The sequence below is a fragment of the Carcharodon carcharias genome, chromosome 19, assembly GCF_017639515.1.
Source record: "Carcharodon carcharias isolate sCarCar2 chromosome 19, sCarCar2.pri, whole genome shotgun sequence".
Taxonomy (NCBI): Eukaryota; Metazoa; Chordata; class Chondrichthyes; order Lamniformes; family Lamnidae; genus Carcharodon; species Carcharodon carcharias.
Window position 1 is genome coordinate 17,745,767 of NC_054485.1, and position 13,156 is coordinate 17,758,922.

The 13,156-nt window shown below is 44.7% G+C and overlaps 1 protein-coding gene across 8 annotated transcripts in view; it reads left to right on the top strand.

The window, feature by feature from the left end:
- Positions 1-13,156, top strand: part of LOC121291913 (homeobox-containing protein 1-like) — an 87,239-nt gene that overhangs the window by 52,420 nt on the left and 21,663 nt on the right. The window contains exon 10 of one of the 8 annotated variants that reach the window (XM_041213578.1): positions 6,253-6,637. The exons of the other annotated variants lie outside the window; for them this stretch is intronic. The gene's annotated coding sequence lies outside the window, so the exon portion shown is untranslated. Of the gene's footprint in view, positions 1-6,252; positions 6,638-13,156 lie in introns of those variants that run through there. 8 annotated transcript variants of the gene reach the window in all.

Consider the following 13,156-nt stretch of genomic DNA (forward strand, 5'->3'; position numbering starts at 1 on the left):
CTCAAGCCTGCTTCACCATTCAGTTAGATCATGGCTGATCATCTACCTCAATGCCATTTTCCCACACTATCCCCACATCTCTTGATGTCTCAACAACTAGAAATCTATCAATCTCTGTCTTTAACGTATGCCATGACTGAACCTCCACAGCCCTCTGGGTAGAGAATTCTAAAGATTTACTATCACTGAGTGAAGAAATTCCTCCTCATGTCAGCCCTAAATGGCCTATCCCTTATTCTGAGACTCTGTCCCCTGGTTCTAGACCCCCCCAGCCCAGGGAAACATTCTTCCTGCATCTGCCCTGTCAAGCCCTGAAGGAATTTTGTATGTTTGAATGAAATCGCCCCTTATTTTTCTAAATTCTAGAGAATACAGGCCCAATCTCCTCAATCTCTCCTAATAGGACAATCCTGCCATCCAAGGAATCAGTCTGATGAACCTGTACTCCCTCTATGACAAGTATATCCTTCCTTAGGTAAGGAGATCAAGACTGTACACTACACAATACTCCATGTCCGGTCTCACCAAGGCGTCATACAACTGCAGCAAGATATCTTTACTCTTGTACTCAAATCCTCTTGCAATAAAGGTCATCACACCACTTGCCTTCCTAATTGCTTGCTGCACCTGCATGTTTGCTTTCAGTGACCCATGCACAAGGAAACTGAGATCCCTTTGGACATCAACACTTCCCAATCTCTCACCATTTAAGAAATACGCTGCATTTCTGTTTTCCTAACAAAGTGGATAACTTCACATTTTTCCACATTTTATTCCATCTGCCATGTTCTTGCTTAGCCTTCTCACAACACACATTCCCACTTAGTTTGTGTCATCAGCAAACCTGGAAATATTACATTTGATCCCCATATCTAAATCATTGACATAGATTGTGAATAGCTGGGGCCCAAACAACCCAACCTTGCGGTACCCCACAGCCTGCCAACCTGAGAATGACCCGTTTATTCCTACTCTCGTGTTTCTGTCCATTGGCCAATTCTCAATCCATGCCAGTATATTACCCCCAATCCCATGCGCTCCAATTTTGTTTACTAACCTCTTGTGTGGGACCTTATTGATAGGCCTATTAAAGTCCAAATACATTGCATACACTGGTTCCACCTTATCTCTCCAGATAGTTACATCCTCAAAAAAACCCCAACAGGTTTGTCAAACATGATTTCCCTCTCATAAATCCATGTTGACACTGCACAATCCTACCATTATTTTCTAAGTGTCTAGATATCACATCCTTTATAATAGTTTCTAGCATTTTCCCTATTACTGATGTCAGGCTAACAGTTTTGTAGTTCCTTGTTTTCCCTCTCCCTCCTTTCATAAACAGTGGGGTTACATTTGCTACCTTCCAATCTGCAGAAACTATTCCAGAATCTATAGAATTTTGAAAGATGACCACTAATGCATCCACTATCTCTACAGCCACCTCTTTGAACACTCTGAGATGTAGACCATTAGGTCCAGGGGATTTATCAATTTTCAATCCCACTAATTTCTCCAGTACTACTTTTTTACTAATACTAATTTCTTTCAGTTCCTCATTCCCGCTAGCCCCTTGGTTGTCTAGTATTTCTGGAAGGTTTTTTGTATCTTCCTCAATGAAGACGGACACAAAGTATTTGTTTAGTTTCTCTGCCATTTCCTTATTCCCGACTATAAATTCTCCTGTCTCTGTCTGTAATGGACCAAAGACATTTGTCTTTGCTAATCTTTTCCTTTTTGCATGCCTATAGAAGTTTTTAAAGTCTGTTTTTATGTTTCTCACTAGTTTACTCTCATATTCTACTTTCTCTTTCTTTATCAGTATGTTGGTCCTCTTTGCTGAATTCTTAAAAAGCTCCCAATCCTCGGGCTTACTACTTTTTTGGCAATTTTATAACCCTCTTCCTTTGATCTAATACAATCCTTAATTCCTCTTGTTATCCACAGTCGGATCACTTTTCCCGTTGGGTTCTTATGCCTCAATGTATATGCGTTGTAAACCATGAATTCATTCTTTAAATACTTGCCATTGCCTGTCTACTGCCATACCTTTTTAATGTGGTTTCCCAATCTACCACAGCCAATTGCCCCTCATGCCTTTGCAGTTTCCTTTGTTTAGATTTAAGACCCGAGTTTGGGATTGCACTACATCACTTTCAAACCTAATGTAATGTACATAGTATGATGACTCTTCCCTATAGGCCCCTTACAATGTGGTTATTAATTAGTTTTTTCTCGTTGCACAATACCAGATCTAAAATAGCCCATTCTCTAGTTGGTTTCTCAACATACTTTACTAGAAAACCTTTGAAGTCCTGCTTTTTAATCCCTTTCCTAGCTCTCTCAAATCTGCTTTCAGGACCTCATCCCCCCTTTCGATCTATGTCATTGGTATCGATCTGGACCACGACCTCTGGCTGTTCACCCTCCCCCCATAAGAATGTCCTGCAGCTGCTCAGTGTTATCCTTGACCTTGGCACTAGGGAGGCAACATACCATCCAGGAGTCACGTCTACAGCCACAGAAACACTGTTCCCCTAACTATTGAATCCCCTACCACTTATTGCTCTTCCACTCTTCTTTCTCCACTCCTGTCACTGAGCCACCTGCAGTGCCACAGACCTGGCTCTGGCTGCATTCCTCTGATTATTCAAAGCAGGAAGCCAGTTAGAGTGAGATTGACCCAGGGGATTTCTGCACTACCTGCCTGGTCCTCCTAGACTGCCTGGTGGTCACCCATTCTCTCTGCCTATACTCTCTTAAACTGCAGTGTGACCAGCTCCTTAAACATGATATCCACATAGTTCTCAGTCTCACGGATGCACCATAGTGTTTCAAGTCATCGCTCAGTCTCCAAAACCCAGAGCTCAAGTTTCTGCAGCTGGTGATACTTCCTGCACATGTAGTCGTCTACGCCACAGGAAGTGTCCATGACTTTCCACATGTTACAGGATGGGCATTCCACCTGGCAGAGCTGCCCGGCAGTGCCTTAACTTTACGTTACTGACTATTTATTATAAACTGGAGACTGTAAACCTACACACTACTGCTCATAATAAGCTTTACTACTGCTATACTGCTAATAAACCTTACAACTATTAGAACCTTACAATTACTACTAAATTACCCATGTATTGAATGATAAATGAGCAAAATACTCACCAACCAATCTCTTGCCTGTTTCTCTGTGGTGTCACACTTCGAATTTTTTTCATACTGAATCCCCTAGCTCTTTTAAACTGGTCCACCACCCTCTTTAGAACTAAAAGTTAAGCTAATTACTTACTTGAACAGCACTTCCTCCCTCACTGCACTGAATTCCCTCACTCATCAAATTCCCAGGCTCATACTCTATGACTAGCTACACTTGGTGACTAGCTGCTGTCTTCATGCTAGCTGAAATTCTACAGAGATGAGACAGCACTGCTGTCTAGAGAATCAAGTTCAAACTAACTACCTAATTAACTAACTGCAGCTGCCTCACCTGTAAGGAGCTTGTTTATCCTTAACTAAGGCTGAAAGCATCTGAACTTTAACAGTAAATTATGGATAAATGTTAAATGTAAACTAGACTAGATCTTAGAAAGAGATTAACCCTTAAAATTAACCCCTAAGATTCCTTCAGTCACCAAATTCCCAAGTTCTCACACTGTGAATAGCTGCACTCAGTGACCAGCTGTTGTCTTTGTGCTTACTTAGTGAGCTTTATTCAGTTAACTGTTTTTGTCGAGATCTGTAATCAGATTTTTCTGCTGCGAATTACTTATGTAGACCAAGTTATTCCAATAAATTCAATTTGTGCAGCTGAATCACGAACACTTGGTGCGATTAGCTCCTCATTGACACCAACATTTGATACTCACATTTTCAAAGAGAGAAGTTGTTCTTCACAGACTACTAATTGAGTAATTAGGGCCTTGAGACAGCTCAGACCCAATGTATTTCTCTAAATATGTTTTGTGTTTAAGATTATCAAGAATAGTTTTGCTTTGCTCTATGGTTGGATTTTTTTGTATTATTTATGACTCAGTTGAAGTATTTACCTAATGTAGATTCATTAATTTGACATGATTTCATCAAAACAGCATTTGAGCAATAAATGAGTTTCGTGGGACTTTTACATTTTTGAAAAGTCAGTCCTTGTGTTGAATAGCACTGACTTTAGAAACCTTTGCCAGAGAGCAAACAAGTAATAAGTATTAAACCTTGCATGCTTGAAATCTTCAATAACCAGTGGGCACCACACGGGACTTACTATTGGATTTATTGATTGTCATATCAATTACTTTATGTTGTTTTTAATTTGGAAATATCATCTTTTTTGTTTATTGGTAGCCCTCCTTCTAAGCAGGATGGTGTGGTTGGGTTTTTGCCTGATCACAGAAAATAAATTCTTGAAATACGCTAGCATATGAAATCTAGATTAAAACCTATCCTGGATATTTTCATTAATCAGCCATTGTTTCATTAAACAACAGATTTCTAATTGAAGTATTTAGAACCTGTATCTGAACCCACCAGCTGCTTCTTAATAGATTCACAAATCTATTGATTAACAATAGACTGCAAGTTGAATCTAATTAACACCTTCTTAGCAACTCCTTCAACAGTATTTAAAATTGCATTTTTGGCTGCCTCAAATTCTGATTGCATAATGTTTCAGTTAACATAGCAGGTGCCATAAGACAATTGCTGCAAAATTTGGCAAGGCCAAAAAATGGGCATGAGGATCATTATGGGCGATTAACTGCGACCTTTGCTCCCAATGCAGGCAACATTGGATGTGCAAGCCAGTGCTAAGTGCGCTGATGAGTGGCTGCCTGCTTGAACAATGGGTGCAAGTAAAAGCTAGCCTCCACTACTTAAAGAGGAGGTGCATTTTGACCCAGTAAATGCTGAAAGTGGCTGAGCAAGAATGTCTGAACAAAAAGAACACTGAAAAGTGGCACAACAGTTCAGAGAGTGTGCTCCAAGGTTCATCAGTGCAACATTGGAGGCCTTGGTGCAGGAGGTGGACAGGAGCAGAGAAGTACTGTATCCTCGGGGGAAGAGGAGAGGTCCTCGAGATAATACAGGCATTGGGAACAGATAGCTGTTGTGATCAGTGCCAGCACTGTAGCCTGAGAACTTGTATGCAGTGCCGTAAGTAGCTCAGTGACCATGTTGAAAAATCATTGAATGCATTTTCAAATGCCGTATGTTTACAGATGAGCCATTGGCCTCACACATTGCTCAATTCACCACCACCCCTTCACTAATCTACTAAGAATATCTGTCAACCTTGACTCATACCTCACGTTTGTAACTTGACTCTGGTCTTGGCATTGCCCTGAGGAATATCATGGTCAAGCTGCCTGGTTTAAATTTCAAACAATGCTTGGCAGTTAACTGCCAGCCGCCATAAACTGATGCATTCGCCATGGCAACGTCTCTACCAATCAGAATCCACTTGGCAATTGATCAGCACTATCTTCTCATACAGTATAAATTGTTCTTTTCCCCTTATGTTGGTATTCTTGCAAAGTGTCCTGATGAGTGCAAGACGAAAAGCTTCAACATTCTCTTTTTTCCAGCAATTGTTTATATTGTTAAGATACACAGGTAAAGAGCATTGTTTAATTAAATACTTGAATCACATGGGGATAACTGGGGCACTGGGTGTTGGGAGAAGAGGTACGAGGCTGAACAAAGTCAATAAACTCTCTCAGGAAAGAAAAACTCTGTGCCTTGGTTTTGACTTCACCAGTTGGCTTGGATTCTATTAACACATGAGATGCACCCCTCTCTTTCACAGGGAAGGGTAGTGCACAACCAGAGGCAGCAATGCCTAATCGGCAGGGTCAGGCACGGCCAAGGTGACCAACTCCCAGAGAGAAATTTAAGGGGCGCTTTGGCATGGCAACAAAACACATTCCAGGAAGCCTGACCTGGGACGTGGCACATAAACATGGATTACGGGATAATTCCAGTTGGTCACCCTGGGCACAGCTGCATTTCCTCACCCTGCTGGAGGAGATGGTTGTCGGCACTATTGGAGCGGACATGAGTGTGGCCATTGACATTGCCATTAGCAAGGCTGAAGGGAATGAAGGTGTAGCTATACTCATACCCCAACCCTCCTTCTCACTTCTAACTTTCCCCTCATCCTACAATCTCTTCTGATTTACAAGCTGCAGATGGTGTAAGCATGCACCTTTTGCTTTCCCCCACTACTCTCACCATAACCCTACTCCTTTGCCTTTCTTCTTTCAGATACCCAAGAGCTGCAATCTGACCAAGCAGCAGTGCAATAGCTAGAATGGAAGAGGAAGATGAGACGGGTGAAGAAACACCATCACTCAATCTCTCACTTACAGCCACCAACTCAGATACTGAGATCATGCATAGTTTAGGTGGGAGAATCTGCATATGATGAGACACTGGGCATGAGTGATCAGCAGCCAGGGCAGTGCCAAATGGTAGCAGAGGTGCCAACTCACCTCAAGGTAAGGTCACACACGAGTTCTGCAGTGGAGTCAGATGAGTACTTTGATGGGATGACACACACAAAAAGGCTGAGAGAATGCAGAATTAAATGCTTCATGCATTGGCTGGTCTGCCAGAAAGCATACAGTCACAGCAAAGAAGCATGGATGAGTCCGGCACCTGCTAGCTTGGAGTCATAAGAGTAAGAACAAAAAGAGGAGCAGGAGTAGGCCTTTCGGCCCCTCGAGTCTGCTCCGCCAGCCAATAAGATCGTGGCTGATATGGTGTGGCCTTAACTCCACTTTCCTGCCTGTCTCCCATAACCCTTGACTCTCTTGTCAATCAAAAATCTGCCCAACTCAGCCTTGAATATATTCAGTGACCCAGCCTCCATTGCCCACTAGAGAAGAGAATTCCAAATGCCAATGACTCTCAGAGAAGAAATTCTCCCTCATTTCCATCTTAAATGGGCGATCTAATATTTTTAAACGATACCCCCTAGTTCTAGATTCCCCCCCGCAGGCCCTGTTATGTGATTAAATAATGTAACCCTTTCCAGCAGGGAAATGGTGGCCAACTCCATTACCAGACTTGTGGATGCAACCATGATGCAACGCCTGGTGGCTGATGTTTCAGCTTGCATTGCAAAACAAGCATAAACCACCCAATCCGAGTTATACAGTGGGAGCTTAGACTGAAGTCAAATAGGACCAGTTTGCTCCCACGCAGGCCCAGGCTGTTTCCATCATGGCTGCAGATACCAGTGCCTACCACTTCCAGGGTCTCACAGCAATCTATCCTCCAATACATTGGTACGATTGCTGAGGTGTTGCCTCAGAGGAGTGGCATTGGTGTTGTGCAGCATGAACCCGCTGTTCTCTCTTTGGCTGACAGCATTTGTCCTCCTACCAATGGCAGTCTATCAATCATCCAGCCCAGATTGGTAATACCTATGCTGAGGTGGTGAAGTCCAACGTCAGGCCTTCTGGGGCCAGGGCTACTCAAGATTGTCCTAAAAGGCCACCTGCAGTCTCTCTCTTTGGAAGTCAGCACTCTCCTGCCAGGTGTGCTGCAGCCACTGGGTTAGCATTGTGTAGGAGAACTAGGGTAAGCAAAAACTCACAGAAGACAGGCACTAAGGAAATTTATAAGAGGGATTAGTTGAATGTTGGGTATTGGATGGGTTAATTGATAAAGTTGATTTGGATCTTTGTTTTTTGGCATTTTTTATTTCAGTATTGTGGTCAAGAGCATGCTGTGATGATCAGTAAACAGGGAACGGAAGGTGTAGGCCTATTTGTGATTGGGGAACTGGGGTTGTGATAACGCAGTTCGATGATCACAGAGAACCCCAGCTGGAAAGGGAATGTGTTGGTTTCTTCCTCCCTTCTTCCTTCTTTTCCTCCTCTTTCTTAGCTGTTCGCCGTATATCTAGTGGCAGGGGTTATGACTTCATCATAAACGAGGATGTGGATGTTGCGGCAGACCATGACAAAATGTGACATGCGCTCTAAAGAGTACTGCAGGGCTCCTCCAGAGCCGTCCAAGCAACCGTGCTTAAGCACCAGAGTGGTCTGCTCAATGAGATTTTGTGTGGCTAGCAGGAAGGCAGTGGCGGTGTAATAGTATTGTCACTGGACTAGTATCCCAGAAACCCAGGGTAATGCTCTGTTGTAAAAACCCATCTGGTTCACTAATGTCCTTTAGGGAAGGAAATCTGCTGTCCTTACCTGGTCTGACCTACATGTGACTCCAGACCTACAGCCATATGTGGTTGACTCTTAAATGCCCTCTGAAATGGCACTGGCAGGACAGACTCACCAAGGCAGATGGTGAAATTTGAATTCAATAAAAATCTGGAATTAAAGTCAAATGAATCGATTGTCGGAAAAACCCATCTAACTCACTAATGTCCTTTAGGAAAGTAAATCTGCTGTCCTTACCTGGTCTGACCTACATGTGACAAACCGCTAAAAAGTCTAAAAGGAATGAAACCAGATGGACCACCCAGCATCGACCTAGGCACCGGAAACAACAACAGCACACCAGCGCTGTCGACCCCACAAAGTCCTCACCACTAACATCTGGGGGCTTGTGCCAAAATTGGGAGAGCTGTCTCACAGACTAGTCAAGCAACAGCCTGACATAGTCATACTCACGGAAAAATAATGTCCCAGACACCACCATCACCATCCCTGGGTATGTCCTGTCCCACCGGCAGGACAGACCCAGCAGAGGTGCTGGCATTGTGGTATACAGTCGAGAGGGAGGTGCCCTGGGAGTCCCCAACATTGACTACGGACCCCATCGAATCTCGTGGCATCAGGTCAAACATGGGTCAGGAAACCACCTGCTGATTACCAATCCCTGCCTGCCACAGCTGCATCTGTCCATGACAGTATCATTAGGAGTGACCATTGTACAGTCCTTGTGGAGACGATTTCCCATGTTCACATTGAGGATACCCTCCATTGTGTTTTGTCGCTCTACCACTGTGCTAAAAGGGATAGATTTCAAACCGATCTAGCAACTCAAGATTGGACAACCATGAGGCGCTGTGGGGCAGCAGCAGAATTGTGTACAACCACAATCTGTAACTTCATGGCCTGGCATATTCCCCCTCTCTACCATAACTACCAAGCCATGGGATCAACCCTGGTTCAATGAAGATTGCAGGAGGGCATGCCAAGAGCAGCACCAGGCACACCTAAAAATGAGGTGTCAACCTGGTGAAACTACAACACAGGACTACTTGCGTCACAAACTGCATATGCAGCAAGTGATAGACAGAGCTAAGCGATTCCACAACCAATTAATCCACTCTTATGTTCTGCAGTTCTGCCACATCCAATTGTGAATTGTGGTGGACAATGAAACAACTAATCGGAGGAGAAGACTCCACAAATATCCCCATCCTCAATGATGGGGGAGCCCAGCACATGAGGGCAAAAGAGAAGGCTGAAGCATTTGCAACCATCTTCAGCCAGAAGCTCTGAGTGGATGAACAATCTTGGCCTCCTCCTTTGGAGGACCCCAGCATCACAGATGCCAGTCCTCAGCCAACTTGATTCACTCCACGTGATGTCAAGCAACGGCTGAAGGTGCTGGATACTGCAAAGGCTATGGGCCCTTACAACATTCCAGCAATAGTATTGAAGACTTGTGCTCCAGAACTTGCCGTGCACCTACCTAAGCTGTTCTAGTACAGCTACAATACTGGCACCTACCTGGCTATGTGGAAAATTGCCCAGGTATGTCCTGTACACAAAAGGCGGGACAGATCCAACTTGGCCAATTACCGCCCCATCAGTCTACTCTCGATCATCAGTAAAGTGATGGAAGGGGTCATCAATAGTGCTATCAAGTGGCACTTGCTTAGCAATAACCTGCTTACTGACGCCCAGTTTGGGTTCTGCCAGGGCCACTCAGCTCCTGACCTCATTACAGCCTTGGTTCAATCATGGACGAAAGAGCTGAACTCCAGAGGTGAGGTGAGACGGATTTTCCTTGACATCAAGGCCTCATTTGACCGAGTGTGGCATCAAGGCACCCTAGCAAAACTGGAATCAGGGGGAAAACTGTCCGCTGGTTAGAGTCATATGTGGCACAAAGGAAGATGATTGTGGTTGTTAGAGGTCAATCATCTCAGTTTCAGGACATCACTGGAGGGGCTCCTCAGGGTAATGTCCTAGGCCTAACCATCTTCAGCTGCTTCACCAATAACCTTCTTTCCGCCATAAGGTCAGAAGTGGGGATGTTCACTGATGATTGCACAATGTCAAGCACCATTCACAACTCCTCAGATACTGAAGCAGTCCATGGGCAAATGTAGCAAGACCTGAACAATAACCAGGTTTGGGCTGACATGTGGCAAGTACCATTCGTGCCACACAAGTGCCAGGCAGTGACCATCTCCAACAAGAGAGAATCTAACTATCGCCCCTCAATAATCCATGGCATTACCATCACTGAATCCTCCTCTATTAACGTCCTGGCGGTTTCCATTGACCCGAAACTGAACTGAACTAGCCATATAAATACTGTGAATATAAGAGCAGGTCAGAGGCTAGGAATTCTGCAGCAAGTAGCTCACCTCCTGACTCCCCAAAACCTGTTCACCATCTATAAAGCACAAGTCAGGAGTGTGATGGAATACTCCCCACTTGCCTGGATGAATGCAGCTCCAACAACACTCAAGAAGCTTGACACCGTCCAGGACAAAGCAGCCCACTTGATTGGCACCCCATCCACAAACATTCACTTCTTCCATCACCGCCACACAGTGGCAGCAGTGTGTACCATCTACAAGATGCATTGCAGGAACTCAGCCAGCCCCCTTAGACATCATCTTTCAAACTCACGACCACTATCATCTAGAAGGACAAGGGTAGCAGATAAATAGGAACACCACCACCACCCAGAAGTTCCCCTCCAAGTCACTCACCATCCTAACTTGGAAATTTATCACCGTCCTTCACTGTTGCTGGGTCAAAATCCTGGAACTCCCTTCCTAACAGCACTGTGGGTGTACCTACACCACATGGACTACAGCGGTTCAAGAAGGCAGTTCATCACCACCTTCTCAAGGACAATTAGGGATGGGCAATAAATGCTGGCTTAGCCAGATACATCCACATGCCATAAATTAATTTTTAAAAACTGTCCCTTGTTGAATGCATGCTTCCCACCTGGACATGGGTTGTGCACCAGAGTCGTGAGTCATGTGTTTGACGGATAGACCAACCACGCGACCCCCCACAACCGGGTTGCTTGTGGTGCCTGAAATCCTGATGGTACAGTGAACTGGCACAGACTAAAGGCATCATGATTGCTAATACAAAAGCAAAATACTGTGGATGCTGCAAACCTGAAATAAAAACAGAAAATGCTGCAAATACTCAGCAGGCCATAGACCTGAAACATTAACTCTGTTTCTCTCTCCACGGATTGCTGCTAGACCTGCTGAGCATTTCCAGTATGTTCTGTTTTCATAGCGTTGTGATTGTGGTCAGGGTACTGGGTATTAACTTGCATTATGTGTTGCATATGGTCACACAACAGTTGGACGTTCTGCTTGAGGTATATCTCTGAATTTTCATGTGGCTCTTGTAAAGTGATGTGTGTACAATCAATGGCACTGTGCACCATGGGGAGCACAAAATCTGCCTTCCTTACCTGGTCTGGCCTACATGACCCAGAGCAACCTGGTTGACTCTTAAATGCCGTCTGAAAAGGCCTAGCAAACCACTCAGTTTTATCAAACCACTACGAAGTCTAAAAAAAGGAATGAAACCGACAGACCACCATGACCTAGCACCAAAACGACAACAGCACACTCACTCCTGCAGAGTTCTCATTACTAACACCTGGGAGCGTGTGCCAAAATTGGGAGAGCTGTCTCAAAGACTAGCCTAGCAACAGCCTGACACAGTCATACTCACGGAATCAAACCTTACAGACAATAGCCCAGACACCACCATTCCCGCCCCTGGATATGTCCTGTTCCACCAGCAGGACAGATCTACCAGAGGGTGGCGGCACAGTGGTATACAGTAGGGAGGGGGTAGTCTTAGGAGTCTTCAAAATTGCCTTCAGACCCCATGAAGTCTCTTGGCATCAGGTCAAACATGAGCAAGGAAACCTCCTGCTGATTACCACGTACCGCTCCCCCTCAGCTGATGAATCAATACTCCTCCATTTTGAACAACATTTGGAAGAAGCACTGAGGGTGGCAAGGGCACAGAACATACTTTGGGTGGAGGACTTCAATGTCCAATACCAAGAGTGGCTCAGTAGCAACATTACAGACTGAGCTGACCAAGTTCTAAAGGACTTGGCTGCTAGACAGGGTCTGTGGCAGCTGGTGAGGGAACCAACAAGAGAGAAAAATTGACTTGACCTTGTCCTCACCAATCTAGCTGTCTCAGATGCATCAGTTCATGACAGTATTGGTAGGAATAACTACCACACAATCCTCATGGAGACGAAGTCCCATCTTCACATTGAGGATACCATCCATCGAGTTGTGTGGCACTGCCACCCTGCTAAATGGGATAGATTTCGAACAAATCTAGCGACTCAAAACTGAACACCCATGAGGCGCTTTGGGCCATCATCAGCAGCAGAATTGTATACAACCACATTCTGTAACCTCATGGTCCGGCATATCCCCCACTCTACTATCAAGTTAGGGGATCAACCCTGGTTGAATGAAGTGTGCAAGAGGGCATGTCAGGAGAAGCACCAAGCATACCTAAAAATGAGGTGTCAACCTGGTGAAGCTACAACACAGGACTACTTGCATCACAAACAGCATAGTCAGCATGCAACGGACAGAGCTAAGCAATTCCACAACCAATGGATCAGCTGTATGTTCTACAGTTCAGCCACATCCAATCATGAACTGTGGAGGACAATTAAACAACTAACAGGAGGAGAAGACTCCACAAATATCCCCATCCTCAATGATGGAAGATCCCAGCACGTTAGTGCAAAAGAGAAGGCTGAAGCATTTGCAACCATCTTCAGCCAGAAGTACTGAGTGGATGAACCATCTTGGCCTCTTCCTGAGGTTCCCAGCGCCTCAGGTGCCCGTCTTCAGCTAATTCAATTCACTCCTCGTGATATCAAGAAATGGCTGAAGACACTGGATACTGCAAAGGCTATGAGTCCTGACAACATCCCAGCAATT